The sequence below is a fragment of the Psammomys obesus genome, unplaced genomic scaffold (genome assembly GCF_907164565.1).
Source record: "Psammomys obesus unplaced genomic scaffold, mPsaObe1.curated_primary_1811, whole genome shotgun sequence".
NCBI lineage: Eukaryota > Metazoa > Chordata > Mammalia > Rodentia > Muridae > Psammomys > Psammomys obesus.
Genome location: NW_026596040.1, coordinates 24,238,454 through 24,256,510, shown reverse-complemented (window position 1 = coordinate 24,256,510; position 18,057 = coordinate 24,238,454). Strand labels below are relative to the sequence as shown.

At 43.4% G+C, this 18,057-nt stretch overlaps 1 protein-coding gene across 3 annotated transcripts in view; it reads left to right on the top strand.

Annotated features, from left to right (window-relative positions):
* The window catches only part of Piezo2 (piezo type mechanosensitive ion channel component 2), a 348,488-nt gene that overhangs the window by 91,972 nt on the left and 238,459 nt on the right, over positions 1-18,057 (top strand). The gene's annotated exons all lie outside the window — the stretch shown is intronic.

The window sequence follows — 18,057 nt, the reverse complement described above, 5'->3', positions numbered from 1 at the left end:
TGTTATCCTTTACCCCAAATGTCTGTATATGACCAGAAGGAACAGGACACAGCTGAGTGCCACTGGTTCCTTCAGCTCTTCTCCCCACGTTCCTGACCTTCCAGTGAGGGAGGAAGAACCAGCATCATTTTCTTTTTGTGCCTGACACTGTAGTTAGTTAAAGACCTCTGCCATTGATCTCTGCTCTCTCCCCCCCTGCCCCCATGAGTTGCCCAAATAATCAACTTCTCTACCCAGTTAAGTAAGACACAGTCCAGCAGAGCTCTTAGTTATTTGAGTTGAAATCATCTGGGAACAGTAATGTTCTCCCTCAGATTGCTCTAGATCTGTATGTACACACACACACACACACACACACACACACACACACACACACACATGCACACACAAGCAAGGGTACAGGGCTATAGATATGCAGCCCATTTGAAATTGGACTCCACCATTGCGTGAGAGGAGAAAATGTGCTTGGTAGAGCGGTGTGCAAAGACAGGCATCCATAGCCAAATCCCTCAGGAATTGTCCCAGCCGCTTTATTGCTTGGAGTGTATCATCCCTGTCAAATGAACATGAACCCATCCTTTACATTTCAGAATCATTACAGAAGCATTTATGTTTACCCCTTGTACTTTTAAGACAAAGGTTGCCAGAATTCTGAGTCCTTGAACTTGTGCCAGCCAGAGAGGCTAAGAGCAGTTGAAGAACACCTCTGTACTATGAGAGAGCAGCACCTGGAGCCCCCAAGTCTGTGTGCTCGGTGAGCGAGGACAGAAAGGGGGCACAATTTCCTTCATCTGAACACTTGGAAGGGGGTGGCCAGCAGCAGAACTGGAATCATTTCCACCCTTGCAGAAATTTCTGCAGCCTAGTTAAGAGACCACCCAACTCTAGTTGTTCTGGATGCAACCCTGAGTTTTGGGGGTCAGAGGGCTGCAAGCCAGGGGATGACATAAGGATGTCTACTGTGCTCATCTAGGGTGTCACTTCCTGCCATCGCAGGAGCAATGCATACCTAGGTTAGTCACACAGATTAAAGAAGCCAATTGATAATCACATGGCAGGTCATCAGTGATGGTGGTACTTATCAATACTGTTACCATCGTCATTATCATTAGAGTGCACTATGTGTATGTATGTATGTGTGAGAGAGAGACAGACAGACAGACACATACACACAAAGAGAGACAGGGAGACAGAGAGAAACTGTCTGATGGTGAGGATAAGGTTTGGTTTGATATTCAGCTGCCACGTACCTATGAAGCCAAACATGTTAAGATATTAAAATCCACACACGGCATGGTAGATACTGTAGAACCAATATCACGGTGTGTAGGTTCTCACTCCTCCCAGAGCTATTGCTTACAAACAGCAATTGGAAGACAACTCCCAAATTGTTCAAAAGACTGACATAGTGTGCATTTGTTGAGTTTTGGTGTCTGTGTCAGTCTAGGTTAAATACCTTAGCTTTAGTCCTGGATAAAAATTAAAATATGTAAATATGTCGATTTAAATATCACCTCTATGAGTATTGTTATATTATCAATGTAGTATAAATTTCAGCACCATATGATTTAACTAATTTTTAAGAGATTATAGGCCCAAATGAAATAAAACAAGAAACGTTTACTGTGCTCAATATTTTTTTCCTCATACAAAATGTCAGAATTAAGTATGAAAATTAGTTTTTAAAGTCATTATATATGAATTTTTATTTTATTTTATATTATTTTTTGGAGACAAAAATGCAACCTCGCATAAGGTCCTAATGGTCCAATGGAAGAAGAATGAGGGAAGCAAGCTGTCCCCTCACTGCTACAGTCTCTGTGAGCTTGCTCCCCAGACTTTGCTGAAGTAGGATAACCCCAAGAGTCATCCTGAATGTGCCAGGCCTGGATCAAGTGTCCATCAAAAAAAAAAAAATGGACTGTGCCATCCCACCTTGAAAAGCCAGGTCTTCTAGACACAGGCTTCTATAGCTCTCTGGAGCTCAAGGAATTGCTAAGATGAGGCCCAAGTGAAGATGGGTAGAGAACTATGTCCCTGAGTATAATGACCCTGAGATGCCATGGAGGAGAGAGGATTTCCACATAGGAGAGGAGCAAGGGCAGTCTGTGAGAGGGAGGACTGAGAGAAGAAAGGCTGAGTGTGGAGGAATGAGAAGGAGGAAACATAACCTAGAGCCTGCTCCCCTCCCCTTACTTGGGAACCTACAGGGAGCTTGAGCTGTCTATGGGCTACATCTGAGCAGGGGGTCTAGGTCCTCTTCATGCATGGTCCTTGGTTGGTACATCGGTAGATCCTGGACTCAGAAATTTTAGCTTTGTTGGTCTTCTTGTGTAACTACTGTCCCCTCTGGGTCCTTCTATTACCTCCTCCTCCTTCTCCCATACGACTATTTACTTTCTTTTTTTAAATGTCTAGCTCTTTTAAACCTCTAGTTTTAAAAAAAAGTTGTGACCACTTGATGCCTGTAATCAAGGAGTAAGATTCAAATCAGGCTGGTGAACATTTCATATATTTATGTATGTATGTATGTATGTATGTATGTATGTATGTATGTATGTATGTATGTATATAATTTCTATTTAATTTTGTCCTGGAGAGGTACAGGGGTGTCTTGGTTCTTGTCTTTTTGAAGGAAAGAATTCAGTCGAGAGACATACGCATTTTAAGCAGAAATGTATTTAGCAAAACAAACCAAGCATTCCAGAAGAGAGACTGCAGTAGAATGGGCTGCGTAGAGATGAGGAGAGGTACAGTGGGTCTGCTCTGTGGATTTTAAAGATGTTGTTTTTTCACAACAAATATTTATGAGGTGGGCAGCATAGTCATGGGTTAATGTCATAGGTAGGGTCCAGGGTTTAGGACCTTTCCTTTCATGTTCCTCTAGAAAATGTCATGTGCTTGAGAAGATGCTCAAAATCACTGTCTGAATTACACTGTGCTGAAGCTGGAACCTTTTGAGAAGACAGGTTAGAAATTTCCTGGCTCCCCAGAGGAGCCCCTTTCTGTAGCCTCCAGCATGTGTACCACCAATGGCATTCTCATCGAGATGTACAGTGCAGTGCTCTTGATCCTAGGTTAGTGCACACTTAGCTTTCTGGAGTGCTGCCCACCGGTTCATGCTTTCAGCTCACAGCTCTCTGTAGTCTAAGACATTTTGCTGCCCCACAGTGAAGACATCTCTTTCGTTTTAAAACTGAGCTCTAATTATAAAAGCTAGGGTCAGGTTTAATGGTAACTTGACTGCTGTCCAAATAGAAGCAGGACTTGGGCTGCCTTCTAGAACCCTCTCTCTCAACTCTACCCTCACATCTATCTTCTACCTGCTATAGGAAAACTGCACATTCCTCTTCTAGGTCTTCATAAACTTTAACACAATTCCGTGACTATAATCATCCCCATGCTATAGACTAGCACTTTCTAAGCTTCCTCCTGTAATTCAGGGTATTTAAGTATAGATAATAGATACCTGAATAAGATGCTTAATGAAAACCATGAAGAAAATTATTTTTAAATGATTCCTTGGCATGCACACAATTTTATGATCTGTTAGAGGGAAAGCTCATTTCCATTCTTATGACATGAATATGCTTATTTACTTTCACATAAGGAATTAAATCTTGGCTGAATATTTGATGTGGAGCACTTTCATTAGTTTTCAGAACTGACCAGTGTTTCGATTTTATAATCATGAGGATGCTGCTTTGCACAAATAATTACATAGCGCCAAACAGCATAAGGATGTTAACAGCCATTTCGGAAATGGCTGGACGTTCTGGCCTAATCCCATATGAAAACGAAAAATTTTCCTATGAAGCTCAGGTCAGTCAGCAGGTCTAACAGGCCCTTCATAGGTCAGACATTCTAGCAGTACAATCCGAATATCAACCGGTTTGGTGAGAAGCAACAGTGGGAAACTACTGAAAGTTTTGGTTTTCTGTGGTTAAACCATTGCTTCTGGGAGAGTAGAGAACTTGATGTACAGTGAGGCGCTGTAATTCATGACATGCAATAGCCCCAAGCTGGAGATGAGCGTCTCAGCCAGCATCGTTGGTATTGCCTGAGAGCATGCGCAGTGCATGCTACATGTTGAGAGCCAAGTCCGCATGGGGCCCTGCCATGCAGCCCAGGCTACTAGCTGCCAGAGACACCCCAGTTTTGTTATGTATTTCTTCTAACTGTTGTACATTCAGAACACCTTTTTCCTGTCAAAGTTTTCATGCTTTCCACATCCAGTTGAATAACCTTGTGTCTGAGAAGCTGGGCCCTGGAGCTCCAAGACTCATTCCTCCAGTGAGACTGCTGCTGACTTTCCCCTGACCTTCCTCTCTTCCCTTTCCCAGCCTCTCTCTAGTAATCACGATTTTATGTTCTACTTCCAAAGAAATTAACCTGCTTGAGTGGCAAGTTGTAGTATTTGTATCTGCCTGGCTCATTTCACTTAACATAATGCCCCCTCCCCCCAGTTCTACCCACGTTGCCACAAATGGCAGTTATTACTGCCTTTGTTGTTGTTGTTGTTCATTCCAAGAACAAGAAAGAGTCATTTAAAAGCTGTTCATAAGAGGAGTGTAGCAAGTCTGGCTTGCTGGTTTTTAAATGCATCTGGTAGTCTGGAGAGATGCCTGATGGTCAAGAGCAGGTAATGCTCTGGCAGATGATCTGATTTTGGTTCTGGTGGCAAGCACTGATGTCAGCTGGCCTATAGCCATCTGTGACTGCAGCTCCGGAGAGACACAGAACCTTTAGCCTCTGGGGGCATGTGGGCACCTGCCCTCATGTGCACATACCTACATACAGACACATAATTTAAAAATGATATATATATTTTCCCAAAAGCACGCATCAGAGGTGTGCTTGTGCACTTGTATGTGTGTGAGGGGGATGGCTAGAAGGCCCCTGGAATAAGGAAGCTGATAGAACCAGCACACAGAAAAGCGAACACACTTTCAAAACCCATTTAGAAGAGAAATGATGTGGTGTGTGATAGGGAGAGACTGGGTGCATTAGGGAAAAGCCCCTGGTTTAGGTTTTAGCAGCCGGCTTGGAGGTGGCACACTGACTCAGTCTGGGAGTTCAGCTGGAGCAGGGCTGCCGGACCAAAAGCCAGAGCTCCCTCCTGGATGTGATGTGCTTGACTTGGCAGGAAGTCTGCCCAGTGGGGCTGTTACGAGAGCCAAGTTCAGATCAGGCTCAGAGTGAATACAAAGAAGGTCTACACTAAATTTTAACCGTGACTGTGAAAAATCAACCTAATTCCCAGTTAATTTGACGTTATTACAAGTTAACACAATTTTCATAGTTAGTACAAATGCTCCTGCAATTATTTAAATAAGTGATTATCAAGCTCATGATTGATGGTGCTTCAGAAGCCAGGTACCCCTGCTGCTGGCATCTTGCAAAAAAATGTTTTCAGCTTTACTCCTCATTCCAAACATAGTCGTGGTACCAGAGCATTTGAGGCGTATCTTCTGAAGAAAGGAATGAATAGGTATTTGTGATGGTTAACATCAAATTGACAGGATCTAAAATTGCGTATGAGACAAGCGTCGGGTATGCCTGAGAGGAAAGTTTTAGACTGGGTAGATGAAGGTGGGAAAAGTCACCTTAACTACAGACTGTACCATTCCATGGGGTTTGTAGTTCCAGAATGGACATGAAGAGACTGAGCACCAGCACTCTCTCCTGGTACCTCCTGGTACCACTGCAGACCCAGTGCGACTCACTTCCTTAAGCTCCTGTCTCTATGGCTTCGCCACCTTCCATGATGGACTGTACCCTCAAACTCCTGACTGTACCCTCAAACAAGCCCTTCCTGTCTTAACTTCTTCCCCCTGGGTAATTTATTGTGACAGTGTGAGAAGTTATTAATACGGTGTCCTGATAGAGTACCAAGGAGAGGAAAACACACCTAGGCGCTGCCCTGCGGTTGACTCTGGGGTCCCCATGTCCTACGGAACCATCCAGACTGTCAGATATCCTCTTTAAGAGTGTGTGAAGATCCGTCCAAGACAAATGCATCCCAAACTCTGCACACAAGGTGTCAGAAAATAGCCGGGTCAAGCTCAAGGACCATACCGGTGTCCAGGCATGCCTGGCATATCCTCAGAAGGACATGGCCTTGCCACCTACAGCAGCCATGCACACAAATGCCTACTCTCCTCACTGTACTTCTTCCCAAGACCAAGATTTTAGAACCTGCACCAAGCGGTGCTGTGGCCTGTGACTGGGAAGAGGCAGACCCGCATTCACAGGCTGAACATTCCTGACCCGAAAACCTGAAATCTCCAAAGACTCAGTACTTGAAAAGTCACTCTCACCTACATCACGTCACAAGGGGGAATTCCCACTCCACGAAGCTTGGCCTCAAGCGCACGCTTTATTTATAACGTTGCTTAGAGTTGCCTTCAAGCTGTGTGCATAGGAAATACATGAAGTGTAAATGAATTTCCTGTTCTAACTTCGGGTCTCATCTCAGGTCCTGAGGTACATTATCATATCTACATATTTCAAAGTTTTTAAAAAGTTCCAAATCTGAAATACTTTAAGTTGCAAGCGTTTTGTATGGGAAAGTCCTCTTGTGTAAACATGTGTGACCATTGTGCCTCTGTGGTGTTGCTGGTACTGACTCAGGGTGTATCTAGAGGTCACCCTGTACTAACCAGGAAGAGCCCAGCTACACGTTTTGTGGAATCAGATGGACATTCTGACAGAAAGACTATCCTTGTCAAACTCTTTATTTTAAATTTTTTTTAAAAAATGCATTATATATTGAATATTTTAATTCCCCTCCCCCATTTTCTCCCAGATCCGCTATCCATACCATGCCCACACACTTTGTGTTCTTATCATTATCTTTTAAACTCCATCATGTCCCATTGCTCTGACTGTAGACTTTTTAGATGTGTGGCCAGCCACTGGGACATGGTAAGCCCACCAGGGGAGACATGCTTGAAGAAAACTAACTTCCTCCTGGTAGCAGCTATCAGTGACCTCATCCAAGAGTGAGTCTTCATTCCCAAGCTGTCCCATTCTTGGACAAAGCTGACCTTTGATCTGGCTTGAGCTTTTACAGATCTCGTGCATGGTGTCACAACCAGTGTGAGTTCATACGTGCAACTGACCTGCTGTGTCCAGAAAACACTTTCCTTGTGGTCATCCCCCATCTCTGGCTTTTACAGTCTTTCTGCTCCCTCTTCCATAATGACCCCTAAGCCTTGGCAGGAAGGAGCTGCACACAAAACTCAACTGCATATGGATCAAGTACATCAACATAAGAACTGAACCTTTTAGAAGAGAAAGTGGGGAATCAAACTGAATTTATACACACAGGAAAGGACCTGGTGAACAGGACCCTGGTTGCAGAGACATTAAGATCAACAGTTGAAAACTGGGACCACATGAAACTGAATGAGGCAGCCTATAGAATGGGGGGGGGGGACTTTACAGGAAAAAAAAATGACAAGGTTAACAGCTTACCAAACTCTTACTGGTATATTTAATGATTACATTTAAGTCTATTCTGTTATTTTAAAAAAATAATAAAATGCAAGCCCCCGAAATGGAAAAAGCACTTCCCCAGCTGTAAGCTGGAATTTCAGCCTTGAGCTGGCCTCTAAATGATCTGTGAAGGTCCCATAGTGCTGGAGTCACTGTGAATGGCCATTTTCTGCTAATGCTAATGATTGTTACATTTATTTGCACAGCATAATTGTGAAAGAAGACCCCAAATGGAACCTGAACCCCATTGCACTCCCATTTACCCAGCAACCCATTACCTAAGACTGTTACTGAAATTAAATTTTCTCCAGTTAAAAATGCAGAAAAGAAAATCATCCAAGTAAAACATGAAGCCGAGGACGAAGCCAGATGACTGTTAGAGTCTTCTCTCAGGCAAGGCCTGTATTATCTCAAAAATTAAATTGGAGATGATAACATTTCTTGGTTCATGGATTTTATTCCTGGTTTCCCCCTCTAGCCTCTTGCACCTTGCACTCCAGAACACCCTCACCCCACACCCGTGGTGTGCATCCTTCGCTCTGACTGGGTGGGCCCTGCATTAGTCAGTGGCTGAAGGGTTTATGTAGTTTCTTACTCATGGGCAGTCGATAGGGCCCACTCTTGTCTAGAGTCCAGTGCTGTTTTGGTCACAACTGTGTCATTCACTCCAGCTACTGTTTTCCCCTCGCTTAGAGGGCGGCTCATTTTCTGTTGCAAAGCCCGGTAAACCAACATCTCCTTTTTCCTGTCCCAGTTTCTGTGTATTCTTTTACTGCCACTGATCTTGAGCTCAACCTTTCACAGTGCAGTCTTTGGCCCCTCTGTGGCATTCGCTGTGTTGGTTTATCAAATAGTTCCCAGCAGAATCACCTCGTAACAGTCTTGTGCAGGACTCAGGAAGGTGTTCTCATTTGCCTCGTGTACTGCTGGTGACTGTACTGGCTAGGTTCATGTCAACTTGACCCAAGCCAGAGTTATCTGAAAGGACGGAACATCAGTCGAGAAGATGCCCCTATGACATCCAGCCGTAGGCAAGCCCTTAATGCATTTTCTTAATTAGTAATTAATATGGGAGGGCTCAGCCTATGGTGAGTGGTGCCATTCCTGGGCTGGTGGTCCTGGGTTCTATAGGAAATCAGGTTGAGCAAGCCATGAGGAGCAAGCCAGTAAGCAGCACTCCTTTATGGCCTCTGCATCAGCTCCTACCCGCAGGTTCCTGCCCTGTGTGAGTTCCTGTCCTGACTTCCTTTGCTGATGAACAGCATTATGGAAGTGTAAGTCAAATAAACCCCTTCTTCCCCAATTTCTATTTATTTATTTATTTGGTCATAGTGTTTTGACAACCCCTAACTAAGTCAGAGACTTACTGGTAATTTCTCTTCTTTTCTCCTTGTCTTTCTGTGTGGTTTGGGTCACACAGAGATACGAAGTGCTGCACTCCTGTTTGGGAGCTGAACACACAGAGGTGCATGCGGTCAGCTTTGTTCTCTAAGGCACTCATAGCTAGAGATGTATTGACAGGTCATTTGGCACATAATACAGAACAAAAAGCAACAGGCTTTTAGAAAAGGTGTGCAGAGGGTGTGGGGATGACAGAAGCCAGACTGCTTTTAGCCCAATCTGCACATTGATTTCCAGGATAACTAGGACTACATAGACAAACCCTGTTTTAAAACAAACTAAAACACTAAGAAACAAAAACCAACAACATGAAAAAAAAATACCAGAAATCTATGGTCAAAACCAGGTTTTACATGATGCAGAATTTTGTGCTTGTGGCATTTTTTCAATGCTCTAGAAGTTTTCCAATTTTGAGCTCTTTGGATTTGGACATCAGGGACACTCAGCCTTGAGTTAACAGTAGCATCTGAACTGACTCTTAGGCACAGGCATGAGGCACCTGGCCTCACACAGTGGTGAAACAGTGGTCTGGCTTTCCACCTGTTTGTGGGAACATAGCACCCACTGTCCATCACTTCCTCTTCTTACTCAGCTAAGCAGTTTTGTAAAGGGCTCCTGGGGACCAGGACTCCTGAAGCCCAGGCTGGACTCCTTACAGAGCTCAGAGTCAGAGTTCCTGTGCAAGGTCATTCTTCTACCTGAGTCAATGAGCAGATTGTTAGATGGGCAGGCAGGTTCCCAGTCCCCTTAGAGGAGATGATACAGAGCATCTTTGGTTCTGGAAATTTGCCTCTGGATGTTGAGCAGGTTAAGGAACAAAGCCTCATATTGACAGTAGATCCTTTCTCATTGTTTTGGGTGTTCAGGAAATGTCAGTGCAGAACCCAGAAGTTTGGGTTCCAGAAAAGCAATAAGTGTGTCTGTCCTATGAGAGGGGCAGAATTCCCTGAGTTTTTTTTTCCTAGATAAGATTGCCCTAAGTGGGGAATAGGGTGACTAATATTTGCTGTGGCTGCCTCTATACAACCCTCTGCATCGTTCAGGAAGCCTGAGTCTCTGGCCCAGGGCTCATCAGGAAGTTGCTTACCCCCTAAACATATCATATGCAACAAGTGGTACTGATATCTACTTATTTACTTTCCCTAAGATGTGGGAGGATCGAAAGCAACTGAGGTGAAGAGGTGGTTTAGTGAGTACAGCATTCAGGGCACAAGCCTGTTGACATGTGTTCGATTACTGGAACCCACATAAATCTGGAAGGAGAGAAACAACTCCACGAAATCATCTTCTGACCTTCACATAGGTGTTCCCACACATGTCATATGTCTCCATACACACACATCCTCATACACACTCAATATTAACAGTTAGTCATTAGGCTATTATCATTATTATTAAATAATTACTAGAGGTGCTGGAGACATGGCTCAGTGGATGAAAACACTTGCTGTGCAATCATGAGGACCTGAGGTAGAATCTCCAGAACCCTTGTTAAAGCTGGATGTGAAGAGTTAGTGTCTGTATTCCCAGCGTGCCTATGGGGAGATGAATGGTAGTTTCATGGAGCTGAAGATTCTAGCTAGCATGGCACGTATGACAGAGAGACAACAAAGAAACAGTCACAAAACAAGATAGACGGTGAGGACTGACACCTGATATTGACCTCTGACTTCAGTAAATGCACCCTGGTACACAAGGTCATTGTGGGTGTGACAGTGGGATGCCATTCAGTTTCTTTCCCTTTTTGCTTCTTGGTTCATGAGGTGAGCAGCATGTTATGCTACAAGCTCTCTTCCACTGTCACTTGGAGGTCCTTCCAGAGGCCAGGTGGAAGAGTAGTGGATCATCCCAGTCTGAAACCTCCAGAACTGTGAGGCAAAGTAATCCACTTTCTCTTCCTGTGTAGACTTCTGTGACAAAATCTGACTCGCTGAGAAAGAAACCTGTCCACTGTTAAAAAGTTGCAATGGCATGGAAAATTATAAGTTCCAGTCTCCTTTTCATAGAGGCCTGACTGCAGTTCAGTAACTACGTTAATTCAAAGTTGCAAAGAGAGGGTTCAGTGCTCTTACCATAAAGAAGCACTAAACATATGACCTAAAATATGCAATTCATTATTGCCTCATAAATATAACCAATTTGAGAAAAAGAGTGTTTCAAAACCAATGATTAGAAAAAAAGTCAGAACCTGGAACCTTTTAGCAATAGTTAGAAGAGCTGGGGCTGGAGAGATGGTTCAGCAGCTAAGCAAAGGACCCAGGTTCAGTTCTCAGCACTACATCGTGGCTCAAAACCGTCTGTAGCTCTAGCTGTAGGGGATAGGAAGCTGCCTTCAGACCTCTGTAGGAACCAGACTCATATGGAATGCACATACAAGGAAGCAGATGAATCATTCATAAAGTAAAGGCATCACAAGTGTTCAAGAACATACAGCAAAGCAAATGTATCCCTGAAGACAGAGTGGAAAACATGGAGTGTTTACCTATTTGTCCTGTGAGTGTAGGTTCAATGTGGACAGGGGACTGGACCCAGGAATGACTACAATGAAAAGACCCCTCCTGGAAGACCTCAACTGGATGCCTTTGTTCAAAAATTAAGACCACACAGTGAAAACTGGGCAGAGTGACACATGCCATTAAGCTACACATTCTGGAGGTAGAGGCAGACAGATCTCCATGAGTTCAAAGCCAGCCTGGCCTACAAAGTGAGTTAGGGCCCGTGAGATCATTGAAATCCTGCCTCAAACAAACAAGTAAGTAATGATAAACCATAAGACCTTGTCAGCTTGGGCTACACATTCAGACCTCATTAAAAAATACATGAGCACCCATGAACACACGCATACACACACACACACACACACAAACAAACACACACACACACACACACACACAGCACACAAACAGAATACAGGATGGAGACTGGAAGCTGTCCCAGGAGGCCAGAGCATCAGGACTTTGGAGAAAGACAACTCCCATCCTAACACCACTAAGAACAGATTTCTCTCATGAAGCCCTTGGGAGGGGAGAACATTCAGCAACATTCATGAATGGTCTCCATCCTCAGGAGGCATTTGTTGACGGGAATGCAAATGTATTCTCCAGAATGGAAGAGACAGAAACCTGGAAGCAAGCATACCGCACAGATACTGTCCTTGGGACCACCAGGTGGATCGTTCCCCAAGGACTTGCCACACCCCCAAGAGGTGGCCAGGACCATAGAGGTGGACTTTAAGGTGACTTTGAGGAAGGAAGTATATGGCTTGGGAGACAGGTAGAAGGCACTGGGCTTTCTTTCATTATAGACCTGGAGACAATCATGCTCCAGAGCCATGGGACCTGGGGTTTGGTTTGTGTCTCTCACTCCAGACAAGCTATTTCCTTCTGTGGCGCCACAAATGTCTGCCTTTCTGCTGAGCAGGGAGCTTGCTTCAGGTGATGGAGCAGCTCCCTTCCCCACCTGCTTCCTTTACCTTTTCACCTCCTGCATTTCTCTGATTTTATTTTATTTTATTTTATTTTATTTTATTTTATTTTATTTTATTTTATTTTGCTTCAGGTTTATGTTTATGCTTTGAGTTTTGTAGTTTGGAAGCAGATCAGAAATACCTTAAAGAGGAAGGGTAGGAGGGTACAGAGTAGCAAGAAGGCTTATAAAACAACCAGTATTGGGTACGCTAAAAGCTGCCTGAAAGGCCTCAGGTTACAACAAAGGAGTTTATGAGTGAGACCGGTTAATTGCTTAGAAAAATAAATGCTCACTTTGTGAAGTATAAAATGTCATTGGTCCCGTGCCTTTAAGCTCAACTTATATTTAAGTGGTTAGCCAGTGGCTAGAGACTGGAAATTTTAATGCCTTCAGAACTGTACCCTGCAATTACTGGGTACTTAGAACAACAGTTGTTCACCACGATCTTGTCCATAACCCTAAGAGTTGTGAGAGTTTACTTTCCTAGAAAAATACAGTAATTCATCTGGGCCGGAGGCAGGCAGGCAAATGACTAGTCTGAGCATGTGCGAGTCAAGAATACCTGATTTTGCATTTTGGCTTAAACTAATGATGGGAAATGGCTGTGCTCCCTGTGCCAATTCCATGCAAGCCAAGCAGAATGGTTCTTGCAGGGAATCTGCTGAAGACCCTTGGAGCCAGCAAAAGCACTTAGAGCCTTGAGCTGCGACAGTGACTTGGGGATGGTAATGCAGCCCAGCTGAGGAGTGCTGAGGTCAAATATTAGAAATGATGGAACTACATAAAACATAGTTCAAAGCCACAATCTCATCTACTAAAAGTCGTCTCCCCTGTGCTGTCTTTTCTTGCCCAGGGCTGAACGTGTTGTGACTTGCCTTCTTCAAACAACTCTCTCTCCAAATCCCAACCTTTAAAATTGGGAGATAGAAGCTGCACTTCATAATTGGTGTCACAGAAAGCCTTTTTGAAAAGAAAAACTAGGGTCTAGGGCTATTGATCCATGGTAATAACACTTGCCTAGCATGCATAAGGCCACGAATTTAATTCTTACCTCAGAATAAAGAAAGGAAGAGAAGGAGGAAAAGAGAGTCAGATGAAGAATAGATAAAACCAGCTCCTTGTACGTCTATTACACAAATGCTTGCTGTATCAGTATGAGGCACACACAGGTCAGGGACAGGAGGCCTGCTGCTCATAGACTTCCTGTTTCATTATATTACTCCCTAGTGAGCCTTAGTAAACAAACATGTAAATAAACCCATTGCAGCCTGCCGGAAATAAAAATGATGATGGAGAGAGCGTGTGAGTCAGTCTTGCTGTGTATCAAAGGGCCGTAACATCCTGAGGAACACAGAAACAAGCTTTGTGGCTCACACATGTCTAGAGGCAGTAAGGGCTCTCTGCTCTACAGGACACATGTGATATTGTCTTTATAAAACCCATAAGGGAGCCCAGAGCAGAGCTACTCAGTCTGCCACTCAGAAAAACTAGAATGCTTTCGAGAGCTAGTCTCTCTGAGAAGGAAGCATCAAAACGGAAACTGAGAGGGGAAAACCAGCCACTCATGCTGAGAGTTAGGGTATGAGGTTAGCACATGGGAAGCAACGGAAGTTCCAGGCAGTAGGAAAAGGCTCACCTGTCCCAGAGATGTGGAGAGATGCTAAGAGAATATAAGGTGAATGAGCTGAGGTCAAGTTGGAATGTGTTGCAGGGGCCGTGGAGGGGTGCAGCTTACTGGTTTGCCCTTCATGGCTGGCTCAGCCTCCTATCTTAGAGAACCCAGGACCACAAAAGGATGGTGCCTCCCACGTCAATTACTAATTAAGAAAATGTCCTGTAGCCTGATCTCACAGAGGCATTTTTACAGTTGAGTCTCCCTTCTCTTAGATGACCCTAGCTTGTGTTGAGTTGACATAAAACTAGCCGGCACACAAGCCTTCTGAGAGAGCATGACTCTACTGATACCCTAACTGTAGGCTTCTAGCTTTTAAGAACAGTGAGGTGGTCCATCATTTTATTTGGTTACACCCAGTAATTATGCTGGTACAACAGCCACCAGAAACTTCTACGTGACTGTTCCACAACCAAAACATGTAGACTAATCCCTTGGCCTGAGATTGAGAAGGGAATCTGTCTTAGGAAGAAAGGGATCTGCAGTGGCCACAGTGAGGAGGGATGTTCCAGGCAGAGGAAAGAGTGTTCCTATTTGTAGCATGCTAGTCGATTAGGCTGCTCGTGACTCATCCTGCAATTCAACCACCATAAACACTGAGAAAAGTGAGTAAGAAGTTTACAGCAAGCTTTCCAGCCCTGGAAGGACAGAGATAGACATTGCATGCATCTATTAAGAGATAAACTGCACTGAACATATCCAGTGGAAAAGCACTCCTTCCCTAATGACTTGATTGTTTGTAATAAAATATGTTATGATGAGAACCAGTTGTCCTTACAGCATCAGCAATGTCAGATATTTGGTTCTGCAGGACACCAGGAAGCTTTTCCTCAAGAACTCTTTTCAATGGTTGGGTTTTCTATATTCTGTGTTCATAATACCACTTCTTCCTTTAGTGGTATCAAGAATACGGTGGCTTCCAGGGCACAGCATCTAGTTAATGTTTAGAATTTTCAAACATGGAAGCAAAACAATGCGTCTCCTTCATGCCCCGAGAGCCTTTCAGGTGGTTGGATATCCCCGGGATATCCATGTCATGTGATTCTGTCTACACTTGAAAACCAGGGCTCTTCCACCTCACCCTTCTTCTAACCTTGCTCAATCAACCTGTGGCTTCCTCTGAGCATTCTTTCAGCTTCTCAGCATGTTATCTTTGTGTTTCTGTGACAGAATACCACAGACAATCATTCCAGAATGAAAAAGGATTTATTTGGGCTCATGGTTTTGGAAGGTTCATGGACAGGGCTCTGTTGCTGTAGAACCTGTGCTGAGAAGCAAATCATAGTGGAGGCGCATATACAATAAAGTCTGTGTCTAGGTGGAGAGAAAGAAATATAGGAGGGAATGAGGAAAGAAGAGAGGGAAGGAATTCACTGAATGCACACCTTGGTGACCTAAGACCTCCCACTAGGAGACAACTCTTTAAGGTTCCATGACTTCTGGCAGAATCTTGGGCTGGAGAATCAAGCCTTCAACATAAGAACAGGTCTTTGGGGGCCCTTACACAAACCACAGCACAATCTCTCTCTATTCCCTTCTGTGCTTAAGCATCAGCAGGAAAAATAATCTCTCCATATATATATATATATATATATATATATATATATATATATATATATATATATATACTTTGAAAATCAAGGAAAAACAGAAATAACATTTAATGTTGAGAATGAAACAACTAGCTACTCGTAATGATGTCTCCAAGACAAAGTTTAGTGAGTATGCATAATTTACATGAATGTAGACAAAAGAGGACACCATTCTTGTTAAAAGTGATGTTCTCGGGATTGAGAATATGGCTCAGTGGTTAAGAACATGTATCGCTCTTGCAGAGGACCTGAATTCAGTTCCCAGAACCCAGCTCTCAACCACCTGGGACTCCAGCTCCAGGGATCTATTGCTCTCTTTTGGCTTCTGCAGGCTTCCTCACACACATATGGCATATACTCACAAGGACATACACATAGTAATAAAAACTTTTATAGAGGTGATGTCTTCATTATCATGTGTATTTATAAATGCATTTTTGGGGGTTGCACTTTTCAGAACTTGATTCATAATTATGGCTTGTACGCCTTTTCTCTTTACGCAGTGTAGTGGTTTGAATGAGAATGGCCCTCCCCTAAGCTCATATATTTCCATGCTTAGTCCCCAGTTCATGATTCATGTGAATGGGTTAAGAGGTGTGTCCTTGTTGGAGTAGGTGGGACCTTAGAAGAGGTGTGTCCCTAAGGGTGGATTTTGGGGTTTTTAAGCCCATGAGGGTGGGCTTTCAGGTTTCAAAAACCCATGCCATGCCCAGTCTTCCTTCCCTTCTTCCTCTCCTCCTCTTTCCCTCCCACCTCTCTGCCTGCTGCCTGAGAATCAGGATATAAGGTTCTCATCTTTTTTTTTAAGCACTATGCCTGCCTGTGTGGTGCCATGTTCCCTACCATGATAATCATAGACTCACCTACCCTCTGAAACTGTAAGCCAGCCCCCAATTACATGCTTCCTCTGTAAGAGTTGGTTTCATCATTATGTCTTTTCACAGCAATAGAATAGTAACTAAAACACCCAGTGTCATCCCTTGCTTAAATAACTAACTTGATAGTATTTTTTCTTTTTAAAAATTTTTGAGAATTGCATTGTATTTTGATCATATTCATGCCCTCCCCAACTCCTCCCATATCATTTATACCTCCCTACTCCCTATCCATCACACTCAATTCTCTCTCTCTGTCTCTCCTTGCCTCAGTTTCTTTTTCTCTTTCACTCAATAAAAAAAAATCCAACAAGTTCAGTTTGTGTTGCCCAGCTATTATTAGGTATGGGGTCTGCCCTGAAGTGCAGTAGACTTGGATTCAAACAATTAAAAAAGTACTGACTCCTCCTTCTCCGAGAAGCTACCAAATGATAATAGCTCCTCAGCTAGAGGTGGGATTTCATGCCCACTTTCCTGCTCCATGGTAGGATTTTTGTCTAGCTTGAGCTTGTGCAGGTTTGTGCATGTGAGTTCATGAGGGCAACTTCCCTATCAGCTACCATCACTGGATCTTACAATGTTTCTGTCCTTTCCTCAAAGAAGGTCTCTGAGCCATAGGAGGAAGAGATTGTTACAGACATACTATTTAGATGTGAACACACTGAAGTCTCTTATTATTTTTGTCTGTTGATCAGTTGTGTGATTCTATGTTAAGTGCCACCTCTCAAGAAGCAAAAAGCTTCTATGATGAGAGACAAGTCATAAACTAATCTATGGATGCACCCCTAAATCACTAGAAGTTATTTTAATACCATTTCCACTTAAAATAATAGTAGGAGCAGATTCTCCCCCGTGGCGTATGGCCTATCTAGCCATATGTTTGTGGGCCTGCTGATGATGCCATATATGGGTTCCATCTCATGAGTGGTCCTTAGAACCAGTCAGAAAGTGGTTGATTACTCCCTTAACATTCATGCCACTACTGGACTGGTGGACGTGTCTTGACCTGTTACTGATAGCTTTTAGGTTTCCCAGCTGAGTAAGCTTAGTAATTGCCTTTCTTCCCAGGCGTCATGCATAGAATCTTCAAGCAGTGTGAAAACTAGACTATAGAAATGAAGATTCCTAATGGGCACTCAGTTGCTCTCTTTGTGTTCTAGGACTCAAGTACGTCATGTCTTCAGCAATAAGGTCTTATCATTGAGTCCAGGAGAATAACCAAGGGTCATGACAGTATCCTGTAATGCATGGTGTTTTATAGAATCCCATGTGGCCAGCATCTCAAAAAGAGATAACCCACTCCTGGTTCTGGGGGTTTTATTTGCTAACATGTGATATTGAATGGAAGTATTGTCCCCGATTATAGGATAAATCCATTTAGGCTCCTTATTTTTTATATATTGGTACTGTTTTTATTAGATCCAATCTCATTTTAAAATAGGATGCTGAGCGTGGATTCATGCGGTCAGTTCTCCTTTAAACAGTATCTTAAAGGGATTTTAATGAGTGTGTCAGTCTTTTTCTTTCTTTTCTTTTCTTTTTTTTTTTT